The sequence below is a fragment of the Pteropus vampyrus genome, unplaced genomic scaffold (assembly GCF_000151845.1).
Source record: "Pteropus vampyrus isolate Shadow unplaced genomic scaffold, Pvam_2.0 Scaffold326, whole genome shotgun sequence".
NCBI classification, from domain to species: Eukaryota; Metazoa; Chordata; class Mammalia; order Chiroptera; family Pteropodidae; genus Pteropus; species Pteropus vampyrus.
The window spans coordinates 2353067-2368153 of NW_011889107.1; positions in this window are offsets into that span (position 1 = coordinate 2353067).

The following is a 15087-nucleotide window of genomic DNA, read 5'->3' on the forward strand; positions in this document are numbered from 1 at the left end:
TATACCTAGGAGTAGAATTGCTGGGTCATATGGCAACTTTCATGTTCAACTTTTTGAGGAACTGCCAAAGTAGCTGCACCATTTTATATGTCTACCAGCAATGTATCAGGGTTCAAATTTCTCCATATTTTCTCTAATGCTTGTTATTGTTTGTCTTTTTTATTATAGCAGTCCTAGTAAGCGTGAAGTGATATTTCATTGTAGTTTTGATTGCATTTTCCTAAAGATTAGTATCATTTCTGTTTTAACGTTTGTGCATCTGTGTGTGTGTGTTGTGATAGTTACTTTGCTATAGTGACAAGATATTTATGGATTGTGTGTGAAGAAAACATAAAACATAGAGTTGGTTCTGGTCTCTCTCAAATTTTTTATTAACTTATCCTTCACCACAACAAACAGACATCCAATCAATTCATTTTAACTTTTTTATGTAGCAAGGTGGCTCAAGTGGACATGGTTTGGGATTCAATGCTTCTGGTGAATGAAATTCATTAATACCTCCACCTATCTGTTTAAATCTGTCTTGATCATCTTAGGCTGCCATAACAGAATACCACAGGGTGGGTTGCTTTAAAAACAGAAATTAATTTTTTCACACTTCTTGAAGCTGGAACATCTAAGATCAAAGTACTGGCCAATTTGGTTTCTGGTGAGAACTCTCTTCCTTACTTGCAGACAGCCACCTTCTTGCTATATCCTCACATGGACTTTCCTCAATTCATGCGTGTAGAGGGAGAGATAAAATGCATGTTTTCTCATGTCTCTTCTTATAATGAAGCTAATCCTATCAGATCTGGGACCTACCCTCATGACCTCATTTAACCTTAATTACTAACTTAGAGGCTCCATCTCCACAAAGAGTCACACTGGGGGTTAAGGCTTCAACATATGAATTTGGAGGGGAACACAAACATTTAGTGTATCCACTGATTTCCCAGGAACCTCCTGAGAAACAAAATCTTGATCTCTGTCTCCTTTTTGATTCAGATACATACAAACCCGTCTGATGGATTGGTATGGTCCTGACTGATTGCTGGGAAGCTCAACTGTGTACTTGAAAAATTCAAGAGAAGGTGGAGGCTGCATGAGGCTGTCACGAAAAGCCAAAATCAGCAACAAAGACTATGAGAGGTGGGTAACAGGTTACTGTACTGAGCAACACCAATGACACCATTCACGTCATAATCTATGTGGATGGCAGTCCCTGGAGTTTTTTTGTAGTGCAAAACCTGCAAGGCCATACCCTAGCTAGTGGTTCTGAATACAGCGTATCAGCAACTGGTACCCTTCCTAAGACCTTTCCAATCCAGATTCTATGGCAGTATGTCAGGGGAGAAAAATGCTACATGCATATGTTGATAAAGCTGGATCACTAAATATCATCTCATTTTGGGGTCCTCTTTGCTATCTATGTTATTATTCTGAGTTTAATGTCATTTTGCTATGGGGCTCTCCTAATTGAGTTTAATGTTAAGGGACCAACTACTACTTAAAGTCCTTTGGCTACAAGCAACAGAAACCAACTCTGGGTAACTTAAGGGGAACATAAAGGAATTTATTGAAAGAAAATAGAAAAATTCACAAAGTCAAAAAACAACCTGAGCACCCAGGTATCAAGATATTCAGGGATCAGGGCAGTTCTGGATATGTAGGCAACAGAAACAAATAGAAAGTCTCTTCAGATTCATACCCCAGAATGAATCAGCTTCAAGAGGTTTCTTTCCTCCTGTCTCCCACTAAAATATTTTCCAGAGAAAGCACTTTCAACTAGTTTAGTTAGGATTGGAGGCCATCCTCTGACTAGGGAAGGGCAGAGAACAATAATTGACATTCCCATTAAGCCAATATGCAGTGAGGGAGGAGGCGTTGTACAAAATAAGGACATAGAATGCGGATAGAGAAAAACAATAAAAGTTCTCTGCATTCCAACTATGGGTTGCCAAGCAATGGCCTCCCACTCTTTTTCATCCCATATACAATTTTTTAAATGCCTCTGCCTAACAATATAATTATCTCACATGCCTAAAAAAAATTATATATATATACATATATATATATATACACTCAACTCTTTCCAAAAGGAGACAACCCATGTCTAATTATGGCATCCTTTCCTTTCCTGGTTCCTTCATAATCCCCTCCATATTTTGCAACTTGTGGATAAAATGACAGACTGAACCATCACCAAACCATAATATACACAATTCTAGGGGAAGGGAAAAGGGAAGAGAAGGATAATCACTTTTTAAATATGTCCGACTTTCTTCATATGTAAGTTTTTTAAATATGTCTGACTTTCTTCATATGTAAGTTTGAGAAGAAAAAAACCTAGTCTTCCTCCTGTGTTTCTCCTTTACTTTTAGTCACACTTCTGAAACCAGGTATAGTTCCTCCCAGTCTCATCCCACAGCAAACAATTCTCTGTGACAGTAGCTGAGTGTCATACAATTTAACTCAAATCTAACACTATGTACCTGGAAATAGTGTCAGATCACACAGGTTAAGAGCTCAGTCTCACAAGACTGCTTCCCCCTTCAGATACCAATTACAAATCCAGGTCGCCACTTTTGCTTCTGACCAACTGATTAATATTGAAGGTTCCCACAGCCCTCTCCTTGGGTTTGATTAATTTGCTACTGTGGCTCACAGGACTCAGAAAAACCTTTTACTTATTCTTTACCAGTTTATTATAAAAGATACGATAAGGATATGGATGAACAACCAAATGGAAGACATGCATAGGGCAAGGTATGGGGGAAGGGACAAGGAATTTTCATGCTCTCTCTGAATGTGCCACCCTCCCAGCACCTCCATGTGTCCACCAAACTAAAAGCTCTCCAAACCTCATACTATTGGGATTTTTAGGGAGGCTTCATCATATAGGCATAATCAATTATTAACTCAATTTTCAGCCTCTCTCCAATTCTGGAGAATGTTGTGTGGGGATGAAAGTTTCAAGTTTCTAATCATGGCTTGGTCTTTCTGGTGACCAGCTTCCATGCAAGAGTCACCTCATTAGAACAAAAGACACTGCTCTCACCCAGGAAATTCCAAGGGATTGGGGAACTCTGTGTCAGAAACTGGGGTCAAAGATCAAATATTAGAACAAAAGATTCTTCTAAGGCTCTTATTATTTAGGAAAGTACGAGGATTTTAGGAGCTCTGTGCCAGGAAGTAGGGACAGAGAACAATATGTATATTTTCTATACCTAACAGATTATACCTCAATAAAATAGAGAAAATATCCATGACACAGAAAGGAGGGAAATACAGGTAGAGCGACAGTCCTCACTCATGGAACTAATTATAGTATTTATGACTTCTCTCCCCCCCAACTCAATCCACATTCTCTTGTCACTGGCCAGCTCTTCTGTTGGTCTAGTGCTTTGTCAGGTAGGTTGTGGTAGCCAGTCTTCACGATAACACTGAATGATTCTCACTTTCTTGTGTTCATGCCCTGTGTGTCCCCTCCCACATTAAATAGTTCCTAGAATATTTTAGATTACTGGTATTAAGGCCTCCCCCAGGATAGCTACGTCATCTGCTCTCATGCTTACCACTATGGTTTTTACCTCTCTCTTTACTTTGGACCCTGGAGATTTCTCTTTATTCCTATAAGTTCAGTTGAGCATTTCCTTAAATTTTAGCTGGCGTTTCTAAGTGTTTATCATAAGAACATTTTCTGGTTGTCTAGTGTTCTAGATGGCTGAAGTTGGAAGTCTCTATGTGTTTACTCTTCTATCTTCCCCAACTCTGCTGCAAGCTCCATAGGGACAGGAGAGATGTTTTGACCATAATTGTGTTCTTGTAATCTAGCATCGTACCTGGTACATAATAAACACTTATTACATGTTTGTTAAATGGACTAATGTAACCATAGAAGAAATGGATGCCATAACTGGACATACGTTGTCTCTTTTTGGAAGGAGTTGAGTGTATTTTTTATTTGCATGTGAGATTGTGAGATTACTATACTAATCAACTAATTAATCAAGCAATTAATTCATGAGAAGGCACATGGAAGACTTTTTCCCATTTAACAAAATTCTCTTTCATAATTGTCTATTGCTGATAATTAAATCTCGAGACTTGCCTTTTAGATATCATCATTTGGCCTGCAAATACGGTTGTCATTTGAGATAACTTCTTACATTTACATTTTTAAACTTGACAGTCTCCAGAAGAAGTAGAATTCGGTTATACTGACGTAGTTATGATATTGACAGGACATGGACTTCTCCAGGTCAGAGTAAAAGAAATAAAATGTATTCATATAAATATATTTTTGCATTGGTATTTATAGAGCTTGTCCTTAAATAGATGAATATTTTAGTGAACATTTGCATTGTTTAGAATAGGTGTCCGATAGTCTATGGAGTTTGATTTGGTCAATGTCATGATCAAAAGGAAATTCTTGATTTTCTTTTTCCAAAGCTGCACTTGCCCCGTAGACCCCTTTTCTGAAACTTTATCTGGTAGTTCAGGCCAAAACTCTAGGAAGCAACCTTGAATCCTTCTTTTCTGCCTGTCCCCCAGCCCTCAGCCCACATACAATTCATTAGCAGTCCTATTGACTCTCCTTTCTAAAGGTATCCAGAATCCAACCTCTTCTTTGAAGTCCTGTCTACCAAGTCTAAATCCTTATCATGTCTTCCTTAACCTACTGCAATGGCCCCCTAACTCATCTGCCTGCTGTTGTTCTTGTCCTCTCTATCAGCTCTTCCCACAACAACCAGAGGGAACTTTTCAAAATATAAATCAGATCATATCAGTTATATAGTGATGGGTCAATTTAAAAGGCAACTCGAAAACATAGCCTCCTTGTCATCTCTAGCCACACTATAGGAAGCCAGAGGCTATCATAAAAATAGGGTGATGTTCCATCACTAGAAAATAAAAAAAATCTTTTTTTAAAGGAGGAAAATGTTGCTGTTGTGGGAAGTTATAAATAGCAGAGCTTGGCCTAATCATCTTGGCTCTTCTCCATACCTCATTGTGAAGCTAACACAAACAACCTCTGAGCAACCAGCATGAGGATGCTGGAAAAATAGTCATAAATAACCCGATGTTTTCCAGATAGGTTCCTGCTGTTCTACTTGCTTCTCTCATTACAAAGTTGAACTTTGATGAGCTAGTGAAAGGCTGGTTCCTATGATGACCCAGGGTTGCTGCTCTGATGTTATGCCATCACTCAGCAGGAATGAATATGGTGGATTTCGGTCCTTTTCAACGATGTCTTCCAGAAGGACCGATGGCCAGAAACACAGTGGACAGAAGAAAGTTTTCTAAATCTCAGGCAGGGAGAGAGACATATTTACTATGATGCTAATGAAACAAGATTTAGTTCCCCTTCCTTGCAGGAGAGACTTCCAAGGCCCTATACCTACTTTTTTATCAAACGTTGTATTCTTTTTTTCTTTAAAAGGACCTCACCTCTTTGCAACCAAGTTTACAACCTCTCTTCCCAGAATTTCTGATAGCTACCAGGAAAAGGAGATTCAGGATGTTGATAATTTTGAGGAGCTGGGGGAATAGAGCAGCCAATGCTGTGTCTCTGCGACCTTCTATTTTGATGACCCCCTGAAAAACCTTCTGTGCTGACCCTTCCAAGTCACTCAACATCCATACCCCAACTCAGTAATCATCACTTTTTGTCCTGCCCAAGAAACCTGGCAGATTGCCAGCTTTGTAGAGCTCCATGAGATCTCACTGAAAAAGATAATCCTAAATATCTTGATTATAAAACTGTAGGTCAGTTTTTTGATCATTTCTTCTCCACAGAACAAGGAGAGACCAGTTTGTTGTAGGTAGTTCCACTTGGCCCACCTCTCTACAATCTAAGATGTGAACTATGACTCACTCAAGTCCAGGAAGGATATATTTGAACTTCTCAGAACACAGACTCTCTGACTTACTAAACTTAACTGTAAGTGAGACATTTAAACTTTGATCTCTGCCTCCAAGTTATAGATAATCAAAATGCTCTGAATTTGCATTGGTTAAGATAGCCGTCTTTATGCAAAGTTGTACAAAGTAACTGAACTAGTCTTAGTACTTCCAAGGTGTAGCCCCCTCCTCTTCATCATCTCCAAAGAAGGACTCACTGAGTTACATTTTTAATAATATATTTTTTTCAGTGTTTAAGAAGAATCATTATAAAAAGCACCCCATGAAACTATATAATCTTCAGACCCCACATAACCCAACTTTGTCTCTTTCACACTTCAGGGAGTGACAAATTGAAGATTTCATTATTGAGAGACCTTAATTTCTACTTACAGATCAAGTTAATAAAAGATCAATATATTTCTGACTGTGATATGCGAAATATTCCAAGTCTCCCAGCAATGTGGAGGTCAAAGTGACAATTAAAGTTTTCAGCCTGGCTTAAAAAAAAAAAATCACTCTACTTCTAATACTAGTTCACCCAGTATTCTATGCCTCTTATTTATTAAGTATCACATTACCAAGGAGGTTCACCAGCAAATTTCATGGTTGAACAAAGCTAACTCTTTTTTCTTAGGTTCTTATAACTTTATCATATGTAATGGTATTATAAGAAGGGTGGACTCCATTAAATATGAGACCCCGACTTGATGGGTCTAGATGTATATGTTGCAGATTCAGAGGCGGGAAGAGCTAAATTGCTCTGCATAATAGAGGAACAAAAATTTGGAGTACAGAAGGCAATTCTAGAAGGAAAAAGAGAGAAAGGAGAGGGAGATAGGAGCCAGCAAAATTCTGAAGGATTGGCTGTATCTGGGGTTAAATGTCAGTGAGAAACCTGTAGAAAAGAATTTTAAGATTGGAGTTTTCCCTTATGCAAAGTTTAAGTGTATATCACTTCAGTGCAAATACTTCCTTCATCTTTTCCCTGCCCCAGCACCGCCAATCTTCTATAATACCTATTACTTGAACAAATATTTAGCATGATTAGCTTTTGTAAAACTTGGAGAAAGAGGTGAGATCATACATGTGGAAGGAATCAGGAGCCCAGAGAGATAACAAAAGAATATAATCCTTGGGGATTAACATCATTCTTAAGGAATCTGTGGCTTTTCTCCAGAGTTTGGGATTGGAGGTTAGAGGCAATTTCAAGTAATCTCTGAGGGTAGGGAGCTGGGCTACCTATAAATGCTGTGTGTTTGGCCTCTTCTTTTCTCATCCCACCAAGAGTGCCTTGAGATGGGAGAGAGTCCTGGGCATCACTCTTGTTCTGTCTCCATTGGGGTCCACTCATGTTGGCAGATCTTCTTTCCAGCCCACTAGTCTACAATGAGGGCTGGCAATCAAAGCCAATGAGCAGAGCCTTGGAGACGGTGCAGTGTATAAGATGCCCAACCCACATTCCACTCACCAAACCCTGCACCCTGGCACAGAGCTGCATCCACTCAGAAAGGGGGCGCCCTTTACTAACTTCCTCTATGGGACCCTGTAGGATAGAGGTGGCCCTGCTGCCACTGGCTGTGTCAGCTAACAGGAAGGAGAAACTTACCCCTCCCACGCTTGTCTTATATAACATCTTCTCACCTACCTTCCTCTGGAGATTTATACAATTCTCCATTCTTGAGTTTCACTAATTGTTCCTGCCTTAGCTACCTCACTCCTTCTATCCCAGTAATTTGCAAAGTTGCCTCTTTCATAGTGGAGTTAGGACTTCTATTTGCAATTCAGAACAATTGTATTTATTTCTTTGATCCTTGGCCTTCCAAACTGTGCTCTCTTAGGCCTGCTGGCAATAATGAGCAGGCCTGGTGAAGAGTCAGATACCTCTTAATGGATTTTCCTTTTTCTACACAGAGACAAAGGCCCTGCCAAAGCTTTGAAACTAAATACCTCAGACTCCTCCAGTTTGTGCTTGAACATGTTACATAAAAAAGAGCCTGGTAAAAGGAAGAAAGAAGAGGACAAAGAGTGTAGTTTTCTTTTTCTAGTTACAATTGTGTTAAAATTTTCCGATTTTTCTAAAGTAAGTACACAGAGGCTCAGGAAGGTTACATAACTTGCCCAAGGTCACGCAACTAGTAAGTGGTGAACTGGAGGTCGATCCCATCCCAAGACTTCAGATTGCATAGAGGGCTCTTTCCACTTTAGCTGAGCTGTCCCCAGAAGGTTGAAGCTGGCTACCAGGCCTGTAATAGAAAGAGATTTTCCTATAAGAATGGAGACATGTTACTGTCCTTTAGCCAGTGAAAAATACAGCGTAGGACCTAAATATCTCTACAGTCAAGAGAGCTAAAGTATCTAAAGCACCTCCTCCTGGGGTGTCTGCCACCTGTCCCCCAAGTGGGCCCCTCTATGTTCCAAATATACAGTGCCTCTCAGACACACAATCTCTCTCTCTCTCTCTCTCTCTCTCTCTCTCTCTCTCTCTCTCTGTCTGTCTCTGTCTGTCTGTCTGTCTGTCTCTCTCTCTCTCCTCTTCTCCCTCCCTCCTTCCTTCCCTCCCTCCCTCTCTCTCTCTGTCTGTCTCTGTCTCAGGGAAATCTGTAATTAGAATGAGGAGTGTCCAATTCAATCTGGGAAAGTCACTTGAACCAAGAGATGCTTGGGAGGTATGCTTGGGCTGTCTTCTACCTGTCATATGGTACAAAAAGCTGAGCTGAACTCCCCAGTCCAAAAACCTAATGAGTGAGGATGGTGATTTGTCCAAGACTTGAGAACTATTAAGAAGATAGTTATTCCCAATTTCCGAGTTATTCCAAACCCGACACCTTTTTGTCACAAGTTCCACCAGATTCAAGATGGTTCACTGTTGTAGACCTCTGTTCAGCCTTTTCCAGTATCCTTGTAGACCCCAGCAGCCAGTATCTATTTACATTTACTTGGAACAGTCAACGATATACCTGGACAGTCATGCCTCAAGGGTTTACTAAGGCCCGTTCTTATTTCTTCCAAATAAGTAAGTACTCCATCAAGTACTCCACCAAGATTTAAGCATCCTTCAGTTCCCCCAAAATTAACTCTTTTATAATATGTAGACAAACTCTTGCTATGATCAGTTACCAAAGAGTTGTCCACAAAGGATTTCATTTATTTGCTACAGCAGTTAACTCAAAAGAGACATAAAGTATCTAAGGAAAAAATACAGTTATCTTTAGATACTGTTCATTACCTAGGTCATAGGAGCCCTCCAGGAATCTAGCTATCTCCAAAAAAATTAAGCTAATACAAGAATTTCCTAGGCCCACAATTAAGGGGCAGCTTCGTGGATTTCAATGTCTGTCTGGCTATTGCAGGCTATGGGTTTCTAATTTTTCTTGATTGGCTTCTCTACTATATGAACTTACTAAAATTTCAGTCCTTGAAATTTTATAAATATGAGAAAATAAATATGAGCAGGCCTCTAAGATGAAAACGAAGGCTGCAAGAACCACCTGCCCTAAAGCTACCTAACTATTCAAAACCTTTTACCCTATTTGTGCATGAGATGACCAAGCCCTAGGAATGCTCATGCAAGAACATGACTTTTACTTACAAACTCCACATACCATCCAAAGTTTTCTTAGCTCTGAATCCACTAAATACTTCTCTACAAGCAGACTAACCTCTCATGAGATCCTTCTACTTTCACCACCTAATCTGCATCTTATTTTTTCTTATTAAGTTTATTGGGGTAACATTGGTTAATACAATTATATCATTTTCAGGTGTACATTATAATTTGATATCTATATATTCTATTGTGTGATTACCACCCAAAGTCCAGTTTCATTCAGCTACCATATATTTGATCCTCTTTACCCACTTCGCCCTCCCCCAACCCCCTATATATGACCCCCTTTACTCCGTCTACCTCTCATACCTATTACTTGAACAAATATTTAGCATGATTAGCTTTTGTAAAACTTGGAGAAAGAGGTGAGATCATACATGTGGAAGGAATCAGGAGCCCAGAGAGATAACAAAAGAATATAATCCTTGGGGATTAACATCATTCTTAAGGAATCTGTGGCTTTTCTCCAGAGTTTGGGATTGGAGGTTAGAGGCAATTTCAAGTAATCTCTGAGGGTAGGGGGCTGGGCTACCTATAAATGCTGTGTGTTTGGCCTCTTCTTTTCTCATCCCACCAAGAGTGCCTTGAGATGGGAGAGAGTCCTGGGCATCACTCTTGTTCTGTCTCCATTGGGGTCCACTCATGTTGGCAGATCTTCTTTCCAGCCCACTAGTCTACAATGAGGGCTGGCAATCAAAGCCAATGAGCAGAGCCTTGGAGACGGTGCAGTGTATAAGATGCCCAACCCACATTCCACTCACCAAACCCTGCACCCTGGCACAGAGCTGCATCCACTCAGAAAGGGGGCGCCCTTTACTAACTTCCTCTATGGGACCCTGTAGGATAGAGGTGGCCCTGCTGCCACTGGCTGTGTCAGCTAACAGGAAGGAGAAACTTACCCCTCCCACGCTTGTCTTATATAACATCTTCTCACCTACCTTCCTCTGGAGATTTATACAATTCTCCATTCTTGAGTTTCACTAATTGTTCCTGCCTTAGCTACCTCACTCCTTCTATCCCAGTAATTTGCAAAGTTGCCTCTTTCATAGTGGAGTTAGGACTTCTATTTGCAATTCAGAACAATTGTATTTATTTCTTTGATCCTTGGCCTTCCAAACTGTGCTCTCTTAGGCCTGCTGGCAATAATGAGCAGGCCTGGTGAAGAGTCAGATACCTCTTAATGGATTTTCCTTTTTCTACACAGAGACAAAGGCCCTGCCAAAGCTTTGAAACTAAATACCTCAGACTCCTCCAGTTTGTGCTTGAACATGTTACATAAAAAAGAGCCTGGTAAAAGGAAGAAAGAAGAGGACAAAGAGTGTAGTTTTCTTTTTCTAGTTACAATTGTGTTAAAATTTTCCGATTTTTCTAAAGTAAGTACACAGAGGCTCAGGAAGGTTACATAACTTGCCCAAGGTCACGCAACTAGTAAGTGGTGAACTGGAGGTCGATCCCATCCCAAGACTTCAGATTGCATAGAGGGCTCTTTCCACTTTAGCTGAGCTGTCCCCAGAAGGTTGAAGCTGGCTACCAGGCCTGTAATAGAAAGAGATTTTCCTATAAGAATGGAGACATGTTACTGTCCTTTAGCCAGTGAAAAATACAGCGTAGGACCTAAATATCTCTACAGTCAAGAGAGCTAAAGTATCTAAAGCACCTCCTCCTGGGGTGTCTGCCACCTGTCCCCCAAGTGGGCCCCTCTATGTTCCAAATATACAGTGCCTCTCAGACACACAATCTCTCTCTCTCTCTCTCTCTCTCTCTCTCTCTCTCTCTCTCTCTGTCTGTCTCTGTCTGTCTGTCTGTCTGTCTCTCTCTCTCTCTCTCTCTCTCCTCTTCTCCCTCCTTCCTTCCTTCCCTCCCTCCCTCTCTCTCTCTGTCTGTCTCTGTCTCAGGGAAATCTGTAATTAGAATGAGGAGTGTCCAATTCAATCTGGGAAAGTCACTTGAACCAAGAGATGCTTGGGAGGTATGCTTGGGCTGTCTTCTACCTGTCATATGGTACAAAAAGCTGAGCTGAACTCCCCAGTCCAAAAACCTAATGAGTGAGGATGGTGATTTGTCCAAGACTTGAGAACTATTAAGAAGATAGTTATTCCCAGTTTCCGAGTTATTCCAAACCTGACACCTTTTTGTCACAAGTTCCACCAGATTCAAGATGGTTCACTGTTGTAGACCTCTGTTCAGCCTTTTCCAGTATCCTTGTAGACCCCAGCAGCCAGTATCTATTTACATTTACTTGGAACAGTCAACGATATACCTGGACAGTCATGCCTCAAGGGTTTACTAAGGCCCGTTCTTATTTCTTCCAAATAAGTAAGTACTCCATCAAGTACTCCACCAAGATTTAAGCATCCTTCAGTTCCCCCAAAATTAACTCTTTTATAATATGTAGACAAACTCTTGCTATGATCAGTTACCAAAGAGTTGTCCACAAAGGATTTCATTTATTTGCTACAGCAGTTAACTCAAAAGAGACATAAAGTATCTAAGGAAAAAATACAGTTATCTTTAGATACTGTTCATTACCTAGGTCATAGGAGCCCTCCAGGAATCTAGCTATCTCCAAAAAAATTAAGCTAATACAAGAATTTCCTAGGCCCACAATTAAGGGGCAGCTTCGTGGATTTCAATGTCTGTCTGGCTATTGCAGGCTATGGGTTTCTAATTTTTCTTGATTGGCTTCTCTACTATATGAACTTACTAAAATTTCAGTCCTTGAAATTTTATAAATATGAGAAAATAAATATGAGCAGGCCTCTAAGATGAAAACGAAGGCTGCAAGAACCACCTGCCCTAAAGCTACCTAACTATTTAAAACCTTTTACCCTATTTGTGCATGAGATGACCAAGCCCTAGGAATGCTCATGCAAGAACATGACTTTTACTTACAAACTCCACATACCATCCAAAGTTTTCTTAGCTCTGAATCCACTAAATACTTCTCTACAAGCAGACTAACCTCTCATGAGATCCTTCTACTTTCACCACCTAATCTGCATCTTTTTTTTTCTTATTAAGTTTATTGGGGTAACATTGGTTAATACAATTATATCATTTTCAGGTGTACATTATAATTTGATATCTATATATTCTATTGTGTGATTACCACCCAAAGTCCAGTTTCATTCAGCTACCATATATTTGATCCTCTTTACCCACTTCGCCCTCCCCCAACCCCCTATATATGACCCCCTTTACTCCGTCTACCTCTCCCCTCCTCCTCAACCCCCTACCCTCTGGTAACCACTAGTCCATTGTCCATGTCCCTGAGTCTCTGTTTGTCCTGTTCATTCGTTGCTCTTAGGTTTATATCCCACATATAAGTGATATCGTGTGATTTTCTACTTTTTCAGTCTGGCTTATTTTGCTTAGCATGATTATCTCAAGGTCCATCCATGTTGTCACAAATGGCAGTATTTCATCTCTTCTTATGGCTGAGTAATATTCCATTGTATATATGTACCACAGCTTCTTTAACCAATCACCTATCATAGGACACTGTAAATCATGCTGCTATGAACATCGGTGTACAAATATCTTTTTGGATATGGATTTTCAAGTCTTTGGGGTAAATATCCAGTAGTGGGATTGCTGGATCATATGGTAGATCAATTCTTAGTTTTTTATGGAACCTCCATACTGTTTTCCATAGTGGCTGTACCAATTTGCAGTCCCACCAGCAGTTTATGAGGGTTCCTTTTTCTCCACATCCTCTCCAGCATTTGTTATTACTTGTCCTGTTGATTATAACTATTCGAACAGATATGAGATGGTATCTCATTGTGGTTTAGATTTGCATTTCCCTAATAGCTAGCGATGTTGAGCATCCTTTCATATGTTTATAGGCCATTTGTATGTCTTCTAGGGAGAAGTGTCTGTTCAGGTTCTCTGCCTATTTTTTGATTGGATCGTTTGTTTTTTTGTTGTTATTGAGTTGTATGAGTTCCTTGTATATTTTGGATATTAGGCCCTTATTGGGGGCATCGCTTGCAAATATATTTTCCCATTGAGATGGTTGCCTCTTTACCTTGTTGACGATTTCTTTTGCTGAGCAGAAGCTTTTTAGTTTGATGTAGTCCCATTCATTTATTTTTGCTTTTACTTCCCTTGCCTTTGGGGTCAAATTCATAAAATTCTCTTGAAGTCCAAGGTCCTTGAGTTTTGTTCCTATGTTTTCTTCTATACATTTTATTGTTTCAGGTCTTATATTCAGGTCCTTAATCCGTTTTGAGTTAATTTTGGTGTTTGGTGATAGACAACAGTTTAGTTTCATTCTTTTGCAAGCAGCTTTCCAATTTTCCCAGCACCATTTATTGAAGAGGCTTTCCTTTCTCCGCTGTATGTTTTTGGCTTTTTTGTCGAAAATTCTTTGCCTGTATAAATATGGGTTTACTTCTGGATTTTCGATTCCGTTCCACCGGTCAGTGTATCTGTTTTGCTACCAATACCATGCCATTTTGATTACTGTCGCTTTGTAGTATAATTTGAAGTCAGGCAGAGTGATACCTCCAGCCTCATTCTTTTTTCTCAGAATGGCTTTGGCAATTCAGGATCTTTCATGCTTCCACACAAATCTGATGATTTTTTGTTCTATTTCTTTAAAAAAATGCTGATGAGATTTTGATGGGGATTGCATTAAATTTGGATAATGCTTTAGGTAATATCGTCTTTTTAACTATGTTGATTCTTCCAATCTAAGAACATGGAATATCTTTCTACTTCTTTGTATCTTCTTCGATATCTTTTAATAGGGTCTTGTAGTTTTCATTATATAGGTCCTTCACATGTTTCATTAAATTTATTCCTAGGTATTTTATTCTTTTTGTTGCAATTGCAAAAGGAATTATTTTTTACACTTCTTTTTCTGATGCTTCATTATTAGAGTATAGGAACGCTATGGATTTTTGAACTTTGATTTTGTATCCAGAGATTTTACTGTATTTGCTTATTGTTTCTAGTAGTGTTTTTGTGGAGTCTTTAGGATTTTCTATATAGAGAATCCTGTCATCTGCAAATAGTGAGAGTTTGACTTCGTTTCCTACTTGGATGCCTTTTATATCTTTCTCTTGCCTGATTGTACTTGCTAGAACCTCCAATGTTATATTGAATAGCAGTGGTGATAGTAGACAGCTTTGCCTTGTTCCTGATCTTAGAGGGAAGGTTTTTAGTTCTTCACCATTAAGTATAATGTTGGCTGGGGGTTTATCATATATGGCCTTTATTATGTTAAGGTACTTTCCTTCTATACCGGTTTTGTTAAGTGCTTTGATCATAAATGGATGCTGTATCTTGTCGGAGGCTTTTTCTGCATCTATTGATATGATCATATGATTCTTATTTTTTAATTTGTTTATGTGGTATATCACATTAATTGATTTGCATATGTTGAACCATCCTTGTACCCCTGGGGTGAAGCCCACTTGATCTTGGTGTATAATCTTTTTAATATGTTGCTGTATTTGGTTCGCTGTAGCTTATTTAGGATTTTTGCATCTGTGTTCATGAGAGACATGGGTCTGTAGTTTTCCTTTTTGTGTGTTATCTTTACCAGGTTTTGGTATCAGAGTAATATTGGCCTCTGATACCAG